General features: G+C 39.7%; 2 pseudogenes; both read right to left on the reverse strand.

Annotated features, from left to right (window-relative positions):
- Positions 1-884: 884 nt before the first annotated feature.
- LOC145115720 (3-ketoacyl-CoA synthase 9-like) lies at positions 885-2568 on the reverse strand (annotated as a pseudogene).
- A 10177-nt stretch (positions 2569-12745) lies between these two features.
- Positions 12746-14587, reverse strand: LOC145115669 (3-ketoacyl-CoA synthase 4 pseudogene; annotated as a pseudogene).
- Between the last annotated feature and the right edge of the window lie 1442 nt (positions 14588-16029).

Here is a 16029-nt window from a genome sequence, read left to right on the forward strand (position 1 = left end):
ATTCAATGTAAAACTACAAATTTATACAGAGGAGTATAACTAAATTGAGAGATAAACTACACATGTTAATAAAATTATACATGACCGGTCCTCAGGAATTAAATATGCTCAAAGTCCCAGGACGAACTAGAATAAAAGGGTCTTTATCGTTATTATACGTTTTTATTTTTAAATAAAAATATATATAATATATAATGAAAAAAAATTAGATCCAGTACAACTAACCACTTTGCCCACCCATCAACGCCCCCTATTATACAATTGGTGTAAGTTTAAGCATTTTTTAACTAAAACCATAGCTTTTTTACAACCACATAATTATTTTTTATTAGGCTTTGAAAGCTTTCTTTTGAAATAATATTATATTTTATGACGAACACCATTTAAAATTATTGATGGACACCCTTATAATCTATTATGAAAAAAATCAATTATTAATTGTATTGTTAAATGGACAAATGGTTAACAATTTTTTTTTACAGATATCAAAATATATTTTGAGTTTTTGATTCTATAAGTTAGTAACTTACAGTAGAAAAAAGAACAAGAAAAAAAAACCCTACAAAAGCAAAAAAAATACGCATTTTTAAGTTTTTGGATAGATTTCATTGGCAGGAGTAAACATTGCTTTTGGTTCAGTGGTTATGGTTCCACCTCTCTACGCCTCTTTATGTTTGCTTTTGGTTCAGTGGTTATGGTTCCGCCTCTACGCCTCTTTATGTTTGTCTTTGTCATTAGATGATATTATTTGATACTATGTTTTTTGGACCATTCAAAATTGTCACTTGAATTAAGTTATTTCCGTGTAAATTAAATTTTAGTCCGTACCAAAAAAATATGAGCCCTATTCATTTGTCAATAACTCTCTACCAACTCTAGTACTGTACGATAAAACTATTTTACATGAATATGGTACTCATTAATATCACTTTAAGTAAATATTGAATTACAATAAATCCCTTTGACGCACTGCTTCTCCAATCCTAGCAAAATAATCAAAACTTAAAAGTAGACCTTCTAAGTTCTACCGAACGACATCGTAAACACACCATTTCTTTTTTCTTATATAATAATACTAACGAAACTAATAAATAAAATTAATATATCATTTTCACAGGGTACTTATCAACGGAATCTTCCCAAGGATTATCAGTCGATGGTGCGACGGTTCGAACAGCCACCCAGACCGCGCTGTTGCATTTGAGCCCGCTTCCGAAGGCGATTTGCCAAACCCGGTTCCCTTTCTTCATTCTCCCTTTAGCTTCTGTGTAGGCCAATTCGTACCAAATCGAGCTTGATGACGTGTTCCCGAACCGGTGCAACGTCATCCGGGACGCTTCAACGTGCTCCTCCGTCAGCTGCAAATTCTTCTCCATTTCGTCGATCACCGCCCTCCCGCCGGCGTGGATGCAGAAATGATCAAACGCCAGCTTAAAATCCGGTAAATATGGTTTGATTTTTGAGTTTATGAGTCTTCTGGCGACGAGGTTGACGAAAAATAAAAGCTGTTCGCTGATTGGAAGTACGAGTGGGCCTAATGTGGTGATGTTTGACTTCAATGCGCCGCCGACGACAGTCATTAAGTCTTTGGAAAGCGAGACTCCGGTGTTACCTGCGTCGTCTTGATCTTGGTAAACGCATTTGAAAGCAGTGTCGTTGGAGCCGTAGTGGGTACGGACGACGTGGAGGAGTTTGTATTTTGACCGGCGTTTATCGGCGGACTTGTTTGATAAAAGCACGGCGGCGCAACCGACTCTGAAAAGACAGTTTGGGATCAGCATTGACTTTTTATTACCGAAGTACCAGTTTTGGGTGATATTCTATGTACTGACGACCACCGCGTACGTATTTCGGTGAACTTGTAGCATATCTTTTGCTAAATCAACGGCGATCACACCGGCACTGCAACCCATCCCGCTCAGATTAAATGTCTTAATGTTTCCTCGGAGCTTGTATCTGTGAACGATCATGGAGCTTAGTGACGGAGTTGGATTGAAAAGACTGCAATTAACCACCAAGATCCCGATGTTTTTCGGATTGATTTTCGTCGATTTGAAAAGATTGTCAAGAGCTCCAAACATCACCTCCTCTGCTTCTTCTCTAGCAGTTGCCATCGATGGTACAGCCGGGATGGCATGAAGCGCAGCCGGGAGGTAAGTTTCCTCTCCGAGACCGGAACGTTCAAGAATCTTACGTTGAAACTCAAGCGACGGCTCTTTGAAGGCGCCGTGAAGTTTCGAATGGTCCATAAACACGTGGTATGGGACTTTCAGGTGGTCCGGCGGTCGGTAGCAAGAATAGTCAACGAGATAAACGGGTGTGGGTCGGGTCGTACGGTAGGTTGTGAACCCGAACACGGCCGTACAAGTCACGGCAAAGACGGCAAAGAAGTGGTATTGCAGGTGAGCGTAGAGGTTCTTGACATCTTCAAGATTCAGTTGGGTGGCGTGGACGGCGGTGACAACAATGAGATGGAGGAGAGAAAGAGTGAAAAGATTGGTAATCAAGTAATGGTAGCCTAATTTAACGTACTTCAGTTTGACACTCGCCTGAAAATCTGGCAGTTTTGACGGTAAAAAGGGGCCGTCTGCGAGACCCCTCGCATGGAGGCCGGATTCGGACCCTTGCATGCGAGGCTGCTGTCTGATGGCTTCGGATTCGGTCTCCTGAGAGGCTTCAGCTTCGGTCCTGATGAGAGGCTTCGGATTCGAGGCCTCGGATGAGAGGCTTCGGTCCTGAAGCTTCAGTTCTAGGTCCATAAGGCTATTTTACCCGTTTTTACCCCGTTTCAAGCGATTTTTGACCCGGTTAAGGGTCGATATGACCCAAATGATTACAAAAAGTTAAAGTAACTTTTGAGAGAGATTTGGGAGAGATTTGGGAGAGATTTCAAATAGAAAGAGATAGAGTGAAAACGATTTAGAGAGGTTTCGTTTGTGATTAATTTGAGTGTCCGGCTTCACAACGCAAGGTTCGTAAACCCCGTTAAACCGTGTTTTAGTGTCGTACACAATCCCGATGATTGTGCGATAGTGTTTTATCGCTTTGGTTCGTTGTTTAGCACTGTTAAGGCTAAGGAAAATCAAACACATGAGCTTTCCAAATGATGATTTCTCATTAAAATAGCGAATTGTATAGTGATTACATAACGTAAACCCTAACATACAAGGGTTATTGGAGTTGACCGGTTTGACTTGTTGACTTTGTTTGACTTTGACTTGACCGAAATTTGACGGTTGTCACATCATCCCCCCGTTAGAAGGAATTTCGTCCCGAAATTTTCATTTTGACTGAGATTTCAAGAGTTTGGGAAGAGATGTGGATACTTTTGTTTCATCTGATCCTCGCGTTCCCAGGTGAATTCGGGTCCTCGTTTAGCGTTCCAACGGATCTTCACGATGGGAATACGACTTTGTTTCGTTCGTTTGATTTCCCGATCCATGATTTCGACTGGTTCCTCCACGAAGTGGAGATTTTCGTTAACTTCGATTTCGTCGAGTGGTATTACGAGTGTCTCATCAGACAAACACTTCTTTAGGTTCGACACGTGAAATGTGGGATGTACTTTGTCGAGTTCCTGAGGTAATCGAAGTTTGTATGCTACTGGCCCAATCCTAGCAAGGATTTCGAATGGCCCGATGTACCTTGGATTTAGTTTCCCGCGTTTGCCGAATCGTATCATTCCTTTCCAAGGGGAAACTTTAAGTAGTACACGATCACCCACCTGGAATTCCAAGGGTTTGCGTCGTTTGTCTGCGTAACTCTTTTGCCGATCGCGAGACGCTTTCAGTCTTTCTCGAATTTGAACGATCTTTTCTGTGGTTTCCCTTATGATTTCAGGGCCAGTGAGGGTGCTATTAGAGACTTGCCCTCTAGCTAGCTGTGTATCCCCCACCTCAGCCCAACACAGGGGTGATCTGTATTTGCGACCGTAAAGAGCTTCGAATGGAGCGACTTTGATGCTAGTATGATAGCTGTTATTGTAGGAGAATTCGATAAGCGGTAGATGGGTATCCCATGCTTTACCGAAGTCTATCACACAAGCTCTTAACATGTCTTCCAACGTTTGAATGGTTCGTTCGCTCTGTCCGTCGGTTTGTGGGTGGTAGGCCGTACTCATGTCAAGCCTAGTTCCCAATGATTTTTGTAGAGACTGCCAAAACCGTGAGGTAAATCTACTATATCTATCGGAGATAATGGATATCGGCACACCATGGAGTCGTACAATCTCTCTGATGTACGTTCTAGTCAGCTTCTCCATCTTGTCGGTTTCTTTTATCGGTAGGAAGTGTGCTGATTTGGTCAATCTGTCTACGATTACCCATATGGTGTCAAGCCCGCCCGATGTCTTAGGCAGCTTGGTTATGAAGTCCATGGTTATTCATTCCCACTTCCACTCAGGTATATCCGGCTGTTGTAATAGCCCGGATGGTTTCTGGTATTCGATTTTGACCTTGGCGCAAGTCAAACACTTGCTCACATAGGTAGCAATCTCAGCTTTCATGTTCGGCCACCAGTATAATTTCTTGAGGTCCAGATACATCTTATCTGACCCGGGATGGATGGAATATCGAGTCTTGTGTGCTTCATTCATGATGACGTCTCGGAGTCCACCGAACTTCGGTGTCCAGATTCGATTCATGAGATAACGTACTCCATCATCCTTGACTTCTAAGTTTTTATCCATTCCCCTTAATGTCTCTCCTGCCACCTTTTCTGGTTTCAAAGCTTCTAGTTGAGCTTCCTTGATTTGTATGGTCGTGTGGGAATGGATCGTCATTGTTAAGGATTTTACTCGGCGGCCCGAGTACTCCTTCCTGCTTAGAGCATCAGCCACTACATTGACCTTGCCCGGATGATAACGAATTTCGCACTCGTAGTCATTCAGCAACTCTACCCATCTCCTTTGTCGCATGTTGAGCTCTTTCTGATTGAGGATATGCTGAAGACTTTTGTGATCAGTGAAGATAGTGCATTTCGTGCCGTAGAGGTAGTGTCTCCAGATCTTCAAAGCGAATACCACTGCTCCTAATTCCAGGTCGTGCGTAGTATAATTAACCTCGTGCGTCTTAAGCTGTCTTGATGCATACGCGATAACCTTCCCTCTCTGCATGAGCACACATCCGAGGCCTTGATTCGAAGCATCACAGTACACTACGAAGTCCTCGGTTCCCTCTGGGAGAGACAAGATCGGTGCGCTGCATAGGGCTTGTTTTAACGTTTGGAAAGCAGTTTCTTGTTTATTTTCCCACTTGAATATTACACCTTTCTGCGTCAAGGTGGTGAGTGGTTTTGCAATCTTGGAGAAGTTTTGTATAAATCTTCGGTAGTAGCCAGCAAGCCCAAGGAATTGTCGAATTTCGGTTGGCGTCTTGGGTGCTGACCAATTCTCGATTGCCTTGATCTTGGAGGGATCCACATGTATGCCTTTCTCACTTACCACATGGCCAAGGAAATCCACTTCTCTAATCCAGAATTCACACTTAGAGAACTTAGCATAAAGCTTCTCCGCTCTTAGTGTCTCTAGCACTTGGCGTAGATGTAGGCGATGCTCTTCTTCGCTTCGCAAGTAGATCAAGATATCGTCGATGAATACGATTACAAACTTGTCTAGGTAGGGTCGACACACTCTATTCATTAGGTCCATGAATACCGCAGGTGCGTTTGTTAAACCGAAGGACATCACCACAAACTCGTAGTGCCCATAGCGAGTTCTGAATGCAGTTTTGGGAATATCTTCTTCTTGAACTCGTAGCTGATGGTAACCTGACCTTAGGTCGATCTTTGAGAAGAAATTTGCTCCTTGGAGTTGGTCGAAAAGGTCGTCGATTCGGGGTAGAGGATATCGGTTCTTGATGGTGAGTTTGTTTAGTTCCCAATAGTCGATGCACATGCGAAAGGATCCGTCCTTCTTCTTTACAAAAAGGACTGGTGCTCTCCAAGGTGAGAAGCTTGGTCTGATGAACCCTTTGCTCAAAAGCTCGTTCAACTGACTAGACAACTCTTGCATTTCTGTTGGTGCGAGGCGGTATGGAGCTCTGGCTACGGGGGTAGCTCCGGGTATTAAGTCAATTCTGAAATCGACTTGTTGTGCGAGTGGTACACCAGGAAGATCTTCTGGGAACACATCCGGGAAGTTACACACTTCGGGGATGTCTTTGATGTCTTTCACGTCTTGTTTCTTGTCTACTACGTGGGCCAAGAAGGCGTGGTACTCCTTCCGGAGATACTTTTGGGCTTTGATGCATGAGATGATTTGTAAATTCACACTAGGTTTGTCACCATAGATGAGAAGGGTTTCGTTATTTGGTAGATTGAGGCGAACGGCCCTTTCGTAACATAGAATGTCGGTACGGTGAGGAACTAACCAATCCATCCCGATGATTACGTCGAAGCTTTTTATGGTGACCGGCATCAGGACAATTTTAAATGTATGGTTGTCTAGAGTGAGAGTACACTCTGAGTATATATCGCTAGTGCGTTCTACTTTCCCATTTGTCATTTCTACTACATAAGTATCCTTTAGTGATTGGGGATTTTGTTCAAGTAATTGTTTATATTGGTGGCTCACAAAACTCCTCTCCGCTCCACTATCGAATAGTACGCATGCATAAGAGTTATTGAGGAGAAACGTACCGGTAACCACCGCGGGATCCTCAACTGCTTCCCCATGTCCTATTGCCAGGATTCTTCCTACTCCACCAGCATTAGGGGCTTGTGCTTTGGGGCAGTTTCTTTTGAAGTGACCTGCGTCTCCACAGTTGTAGCAGGTTCGGGTTGCCCCCGTACTGGCGACTTGGTTGATTGGTCGAGCCGGCGCTTTACAGAAACGAGCAGTGTGCCCCTTCCTGTCGCAGTTGTTACAGTGCATCTCCCTACAAGCACCATTGTGGTGAAAGTTGCACTTGTTGCACTTGGGTAGGGTTCCAGCATATGGCTTCGGTGGTACAGTAGTGGCAACATTAGTGGCAGCATGGACAGCAACAGTTTGTTGCTTCTTAGCGGGGTCCTGTGCTGGTTGGCTCTTCTTTTGGTTCCAGAACTTCCTTTTGTTGTTTCCCCCTTTTGATTGATCAGTGGTGGTGGTTGTAGTATTATGACCGGCTCGGTGGTCAACAAGTTGTTGTGCCAGCTCCCTGGCACTGTCAAAAGTAGTTGGCCTTGAAGCCAGGACACTACTTTGCACATGGGGATACAGTCCCCAAAGGTATCGCTCCACCTTTTTCTCCTCCGGAATAACCATTGTTGGGCAGAGGAGAGCCAATTCATTGAATCGGGTGGTGTAGGTTTCAAGGTCGGAGCCCGTCATCCTGAGGTTCCAAAGTTCTTGTTCCAGCTTTTGAATTTCACCTCTCGGGCAGTACTCCTTCATCATCAAGGTTTTTAGTTCTGCCCAGGATATGGAACTAGCCACTTCGAGAGTAAGTGAATTAATCCGACAGTTCCACCAAGTAAGGGCCCGGCCGGTGAAAGTGAAGGCTGCGAACTTAACTTTGCTCGCTTCGGGGCAAGAGCACACTTGAAAGACTACTTCAGTCTTTTCAAACCATTGCATTAAAGTGATGACTCCCCCGCTCCCATTGAAGTTGTCGGGTTTGCCATTGGTGAAGTCTTTGTAGGAACACTCTCTTGTACGCCACGTACTGTCTCCGTGGTTAGAGTTTGTAGCACCCGATCCAGAACCACCAGCTCCGTTTGTCCCTATCTGCGATATTGCGGCCGCTACGGCTGCTGTTACTGCAGCCTGGAACATCGCAGGATCAAACTGTGGAGGCAGCGGCGGAGGAGGTGTTGCTGTGTTGCCGAAAGGTCTTGGTCTTCTCCTTGGCGGCATGGTTCTGTCATAAGTCGTAAACCAATGTACTTTTAGTAAAAGTATATTTATAGGAAGAGAAATCTTTTATACATAAAGTATATTATTACGTTGTTTTCTGGTATGTTTACGATACATATGATTTTATACTTTTAATTGACCCAATACATTGGGTTATGAGGTAAAATGAAAGTATAAAATATTTTATTTGAGTTTCCTTGTTTCCAAGTATATGACTGTTTCTAAAAGTTTCACATATACTAATTTAGTCGGGACATAATTAATATATTATATTTTAAAATGATCTTTATCGGTTACTTAATTAGTTGCAAAGTGCATACCAGTCATATGTGATTAAGATATAATAGTCCTTCGAATAGATGACCCTAACTCCAAGACCACAACCAAACAAGGACAGGAAGTGAAACAAAGATACATAAATTCTAAGTCTATAGCATCTTAGTTACATATGACCTTAGCGCATCCACTTAGCAGCTATTGATCTATAAATAAAGACCTATTTAATTCTCAGATAATTTATTATAGTAACACAAAATACTCCTATAGTATTTGTAAATGTTTAGTTTTGAGTTCTTAAAGTATCCTTTGTAGTGTGTTATTAGGTTTGTTAGATTTGTTGCCCATCCTGACCATCCCCCGGTATATGCAAGTCAATTCCCGGACAGATATAGTTGATCAGGCTATATCCTTCCCAGATTTAATCCACATTTACTAAGGCATACTCAAAATGTTCAACTCTTCTTCTTTTGCTTTATGTTTTCGCTAGTTATGATACCATGCGAGCATGTAATGTATGTATGTATACTTTAATCAAGAAAATCATTTATTTTCTAAGAGTATATTTATTTGAAAAATGCACAAATCAGAGACTATTAGTCCCAATTGTGTTTATAGTTTGTATATCTTATGTGGTTTGATATACTTAATTCACTATAAACTGTGCTCTGATACCAATCTGTCACACCCCCAAACCAAGGATGGCGGAAACGTCCGGGGGTGGAGGACTTCATGTATAGTATCATAACAACAATTATAATAGTAATTGAAGCAAACACAACCAACATATATATAATTGAAAAAGTGACATCATTGTATGAATTACATGTTTACGAATCAATTACAATATGTTGACAAAATATGAAATAGTAGACGCCTTAGCGCCCCATCCTCAAAAGCACTTGGTTACCTGTTTAATGATTTCCTGAGAATACAAGTTGTTTGAAAAAGTGTCAACACAAAGGTTGGTGAGTTCATAAGCTTTTGTTTGGTATTATTAAAAGCCTTTCGTTTGTAAAAGTAGTATTTGTGTTAGAAAATTCAATATTTTCCTTAATGTGTAAATGTAGTCTTAAAACCCAAAGACCGAAATGTACAAGTAATTTGTCATATTTATAGTAAAACAATGCAAATTTAAATCGACATAAACTCGTTAAATTTTAATGAAGTTCCCGTAAATTCCAATGTTTATTAATACTTTATGTGAGTTTATTATAACCATACTATGACCAAGGTTGCCTAAAACGACGTTCTTCAGGCGTCGGAAATGTTATGACATTTGTCACCCCAGACCTATCGGTCTAACTGTTGCATGCAGTTTAGGTGTGGGTTTGTCAAACCCAATATAGATCTATACACAACTATCACGCTCTCCCTCAAGGAGACTCTGGTTACAATACAGGACTTAATGGTAATTTGAAGTAAATGTCTCACAAAGTCATTAACGGAATTACGTGTTATGAAAACTTGGTACCGTATGGCCGTACCTTGCTTAATGAAAATATCCTTTGTATAAATGTACCCTTTTTAAATGTATGTGTTATGTAATGTATCATAAACTATACCTATTATAGTTTATCAACCAAGGGTAGTACGTAGTAATGTATGCAAACTATATTCAAAATAGTTTATTAAATGTTTGAATGTATCGGTTGTACTTTGATTATAATCACTTGTTATTCTTTATATTTTATATGTCCAAATCCATTTGTAAACTGATGTGTGTCTAAATATTAAGATAAAATGTCATATATTGCAATAACATATAATCACATAAAGATATACACCTTGCTCAACATGTTACAATGTGAAATGAAATTGACAGCAACTTTTCGTTGAATACAGTTTCTGTTACTGTTCTTAGAAAATTTATAGAAAAATCATCAAAGCTCTAAATCCAAATCCGCAAATTCTGAGAGTTTGGAATATGAGTCTAGTTTGTTCGTAAATTTTATCATGATTTTTAGTGATCTCTAACAGAGGTGAAAATGTTCATAATCACAGACTAGTCCGGGTTTGCCTCTGAAATGACAGACAGTTTTGTAAAAATCACCATAAATTGTAGAAAAATCATATGGAGATGTGCAAGTAGCCATTTTAAAGCTAAGAGTTTGAACTACTTGCACCTGGAACAGTTTTGAAAACTAAAATATTTAAGTTGCCCAAAACAGTCCGTGATCGAAGTTCATCTTTTCTGATGTAATCTGATAGAAAACGTTTAATTGTGTTCTTGATGATTTTACTTGTATTCCCCCCTTAAAACTTAAGAAAAACATGTAAATGTAGGGGTATGAACTCACCTTATGTGGTTTCAGTAGATGAAAGTGAGAGAGAGGAAGTATTCAACCCAAGAACACTAAGAAGATGTCTTGATGATTCGAGAATCTAACACCGAATAAGATGGAATTTGTGTAAGATATCAATGATTTGAGTAGAATGGAGTGTAATAATTATATGAATGATGAAGATACTTACTAATTGAAGAAAGAAATCCCTGAAGAAAGCCTTGAAGTTCTTGAAGTTGAGAGAAAAGATGAGAGAATTTTGGAGAGTGTCCTTTGGTTGCTAAGTGTAGAATGAAAGAACTTTATGGAGAATGAGGAGAGAGGATCAATCCTCCAGCTCTTAGAACGTGGGAAGAGCTGGAGATTGGGTGTAAAGGTCCACTAAGGAGACAAGGGGTAGTGGGAAAGAGTGGCTGATCATAGAGTGAGGTGGTGGTGGTTTGCTTTTGCCATAAATTAAGGAAAAACAAATATTCCCTCAATAATTAGTTCAACCACTAATTCTTTTAATATATTTTTATAAAAACCCTGGAGATTTATATATTTTGGGGCCTTAGTTTATAAAATAAAGTTTTGGGTGAAAATCTCACGTTAAAATAATGAAAAACGGAGTTAAAACGGAGTTAAAACGAAGTCGTAGTCGAAAAACCGGTAAAAAGGGGCCGTCTGCGAGACCCCTCGCATGGAGGCCGGATTCGGACCCTCGCATGCGAGGCTGCTGTCTGATGGCTTCGGATTCGGTCTCCTGAGAGGCTTCAGCTTCGGTCCTGATGAGAGGCTTCGGATCCGAGGCCTCGGATGAGAGGCTTCGGTCCTGAAGCTTCAGTTCCAGGTCCATAAGGCTATTTTACCCGTTTTTACCCCGTTTCAAGCGATTTTTGACCCGGTTAAGGGTCGATATGACCCAAATGATTACAAAAAGTTAAAGTAACTTTTGAGAGAGATTTGGGAGAGATTTCAAATAGAAAGAGATAGAGTGAAAACGATTTAGAGAGGTTTCGTTTGTGATTAATTTGAGTGTCCGGCTTCACAACGTAAGGTTCGTAAACCCCGTTAAACCGTGTTTTAGTGTCGTACACAATCCCGATGATTGTGCAATAGTGTTTTATCGCTTTGGTTCGTTGTTTAGCACTGTTAAGGCTAAGGAAAATCAAACACATGAACTTTCCAAATGATGATTTCTCATTAAAATAGCGAATTGTATAGTGATTACATAACGTAAACCCTAACATACAAGGGTTATTGGAGTTGACCGGTTTGACTTGTTGACTTTGTTTGACTTTGACTTGACCGAAATTTGACGGTTGTCACACAATCGATGGTATCTGGAAGTTGAGGGCGTAGGCGGTGGTGGTGGTTGCCAAATTGAGAGGGTGAGGAACGATTGTTGCCATCAGAAAAAAAAATCGAGTGTATGAGGTAATCTCTGATACCATATAATCGAAGAAAAATCTATTGTCTATATCATTCAATGTAAAACTACAAATTTATACAGAGGAGTATAACTAAATTGAGAGATAAACTACACATGTTAATAAAATTATACATGACCGGTCCTCAGGAATTAAATATGCTCAAAGTCCCAGGACGAACTAGAATAAAAGGGTCTTTATCGTTATTATACGTTTTTATTTTTAAATAAAAATATATATAATATATAATGAAAAAAAATTAGATCCAGTACAACTAACCACTTTGCCCACCCATCAACGCCCCCTATTATACAATTGGTGTAAGTTTAAGCATTTTTTAACTAAAACCATAGCTTTTTTACAACCACATAATTATTTTTTATTAGGCTTTGAAAGCTTTCTTTTGAAATAATATTATATTTTATGACGAACACCATTTAAAATTATTGATGGACACCCTTATAATCTATTATGAAAAAAATCAATTATTAATTGTATTGTTAAATGGACAAATGGTTAACAATTTTTTTTTACAGATATCAAAATATATTTTGAGTTTTTGATTCTATAAGTTAGTAACTTACAGTAGAAAAAAGAACAAGAAAAAAAAACCCTACAAAAGCAAAAAAAATACGCATTTTTAAGTTTTTGGATAGATTTCATTGGCAGGAGTAAACATTGCTTTTGGTTCAGTGGTTATGGTTCCACCTCTCTACGCCTCTTTATGTTTGCTTTTGGTTCAGTGGTTATGGTTCCGCCTCTACGCCTCTTTATGTTTGTCTTTGTCATTAGATGATATTATTTGATACTATGTTTTTTGGACCATTCAAAATTGTCACTTGAATTAAGTTATTTCCGTGTAAATTAAATTTTAGTCCGTACCAAAAAAATATGAGCCCTATTCATTTGTCAATAACTCTCTACCAACTCTAGTACTGTACGATAAAACTATTTTACATGAATATGGTACTCATTAATATCACTTTAAGTAAATATTGAATTACAATAAATCCCTTTGACGCACTGCTTCTCCAATCCTAGCAAAATAATCAAAACTTAAAAGTAGACCTTCTAAGTTCTACCGAACGACATCGTAAACACACCATTTCTTTTTTCTTATATAATAATACTAACGAAACTAATAAATAAAATTAATATATCATTTTCACAGGGTACTTATCAACGGAATCTTCCCAAGGATTATCAGTCGATGGTGCGACGGTTCGAACAGCCACCCAGACCGCGCTGTTGCATTTGAGCCCGCTTCCGAAGGCGATTTGCCAAACCCGGTTCCCTTTCTTCATTCTCCCTTTAGCTTCTGTGTAGGCCAATTCGTACCAAATCGAGCTTGATGACGTGTTCCCGAACCGGTGCAACGTCATCCGGGACGCTTCAACGTGCTCCTCCGTCAGCTGCAAATTCTTCTCCATTTCGTCGATCACCGCCCTCCCGCCGGCGTGGATGCAGAAATGATCAAACGCCAGCTTAAAATCCGGTAAATATGGTTTGATTTTTGAGTTTATGAGTCTTCTGGCGACGAGGTTGACGAAAAATAAAAGTTGTTCGCTGATTGGAAGTACGAGTGGGCCTAATGTGGTGATGTTTGACTTCAATGCGCCGCCGACGACAGTCATTAAGTCTTTGGAAAGCGAGACTCCGGTGTTACCTGCGTCGTCTTGATCTTGGTAAACGCATTTGAAAGCAGTGTCGTTGGAGCCGTAGTGGGTACGGACGACGTGGAGGAGTTTGTATTTTGACCGGCGTTTATCGGCGGACTTGTTTGATAAAAGCACGGCGGCGCAACCGACTCTGAAAAGACAGTTTGGGATCAGCATTGACTTTTTATTACCGAAGTACCAGTTTTGGGTGATATTCTCTGTACTGACGACCACCGCGTACGTATTTCGGTGAACTTGTAGCATATCTTTTGCTAAATCAACGGCGATCACACCGGCACTGCAACCCATCCCGCTCAGATTAAATGTCTTAATGTTTCCTCGGAGCTTGTATCTGTGAACGATCATGGAGCTTAGTGACGGAGTTGGATTGAAAAGACTGCAATTAACCACCAAGATCCCGATGTTTTTCGGATTGATTTTCGTCGATTTGAAAAGATTGTCAAAAGCTCCAAACATCACCTCCTCTGCTTCTTCTCTAGCAGTTGCCATCGATGGTACAGCCGGGATGGCATGAAGCGCAGCCGGGAGGTAAGTTTCCTCTCCGAGACCGGAACGTTCAAGAATCTTACGTTGAAACTCAAGCGACGGCTCTTTGAAGGCGCCGTGAAGTTTCGAATGGTCCATAAACACGTGGTATGAGACTTTCAGGTGGTCCGGCGGTCGGTAGCAAGAATAGTCAACGAGATAAACGGGTGTGGGTCGGGTCGTACGGTAGGTTGTGAACCCGAACACGGCCGTACAAGTCACGGCAAAGACGGCGAAGAAGTGGTATTGCAGGTGAGCGTAGAGGTTCTTGACATCTTCAAAATTCAGTTGGGTGGCGTGGACGGCGGTGACAACAATGAGATGGAGGAGAGAAAGAGTGAAAAGATTGGTAATCAAGTAATGGTAGCCTAATTTAACGTACTTCAGTTTGACACTCGCCTGAAAATCTGGCAGTTTTGACGGTTGTTCGATTTGAATCGTGGCGGAGGGAGGGTGAGAGGCGGTAGCCATATGTCGGAGATGATAACAGTGTTATGGAGTGTGGTGAGGGAAGCAAAGAGTGTTATATACAGCAAAAGATATATTTATTGTGGTTTCAGAGGTAGATGTAACCATCAATGGTATGTCTCACCATATATTTTGATTCTAGGCAACTTCTCAAAGCTACTTTCCTTCTTTAATCTCCATTCTTCTCTCGAAAATACGTGACGTTGATTATTTTCATCAAATAAACAAAAAATGTCACTTCCCCTATGTTTTAATTTGTAACCGATTTGAATGATCTAAAGGTGAATCCGCAAAAAAATAAAAATATCCGTCACTATTGTTTTTGTTTAGAAATATTAACTTTCCACCTTGAATTTATTAGAAAGTAACAATTACTCAACTACTTTTTTTTATTTCCTCACCAGATCCTCTGTGCTTCCCGTCCTACTTCATTCAATTTAGCATATGATGGTGCATATTATGTGTTTTTATCTCCACGTGATTTTTATATTCTCTCAAGCTCTTCAAAGAAACTATGAAGACATATTGAATGTTATATCAATTGATGAAATCAACAAAACCACAACTGAAATGTTTTAGAGTTCGTTTATTTGGTTCACGGTTGAAGAATATCTCTATATCTTGTGGGGGAAAACATTAATTTGAGATGATTAACATGGTGGAAGATTATATTAATTTAAAAAAAAAAAACAAAGATAAAATACTAATATTGTTTTATAGGACCTAGTAAACACGAGCTCGAAGATATTGATCTTCAAAAAATGTTAGAAATCCAACCCAATATCATTTTTAACTAAAAAAAACATATATAAAAATTATATCAATATTAATCTTATTTTGTAGAAAAAAATAAATCATGTATTTCGGAAGTCCTCTATAATAAAAGTTAATGTTTTGTGAGCGAAGAATGTGTGTACAGATCTACATGGGTTGACACCTCCATTTGTTATTGCTAACTACAACCATCGTTTGACGAGACAAAAGGGACGACAACTTCTGGTTTTTTATCTTACTCTTTTTTTTTACGACGTCGATGAAGCATCGTTAGGACAATAAACATCAACCAATTTTTCACTCTGTTTCATGGAGGCAAGCTCAAGTCATATAGCTCGGTTATTATTCCACAAAATCTCGGATACAAAAATACTAATAAAGACTAAAATAAGGTTGTATGTAGCATAAGGATTCACATGTAGAATGTTGAACAAATTGTTAGTGTTTATTTATATAGAATAAACACTTAATATTCCACTTCATAAAAATATGTTGATTTTTACTTATTCATTATAAGTAAATTAACATGATTACTTGTATCGGATTGCAAGTATGAGTTTCACATAAATCATATCGGTAACATTTTTGGTCATGTTCTTGCACAAACTTTTCCTTATAAACATTCTACGTTTTATAAAAAATTCTTTTTATAAAATTATGGAGTCAAAACTTGTGGAACTCAACAATAATTTTTTTTGACGTATTTTAAAAATGTGTATTCTCGGGTAAGTAAGAAGCCGAAGGTAGGACATCAGTCCTAAGGAAATTATATTTCC

The sequence above is a fragment of the Lactuca virosa genome, chromosome 5, assembly GCF_052849685.1.
Source record: "Lactuca virosa cultivar CGN04683 chromosome 5, Lactuca_virosa_CGN04683_v6, whole genome shotgun sequence".
NCBI lineage: Eukaryota > Viridiplantae > Streptophyta > Magnoliopsida > Asterales > Asteraceae > Lactuca > Lactuca virosa.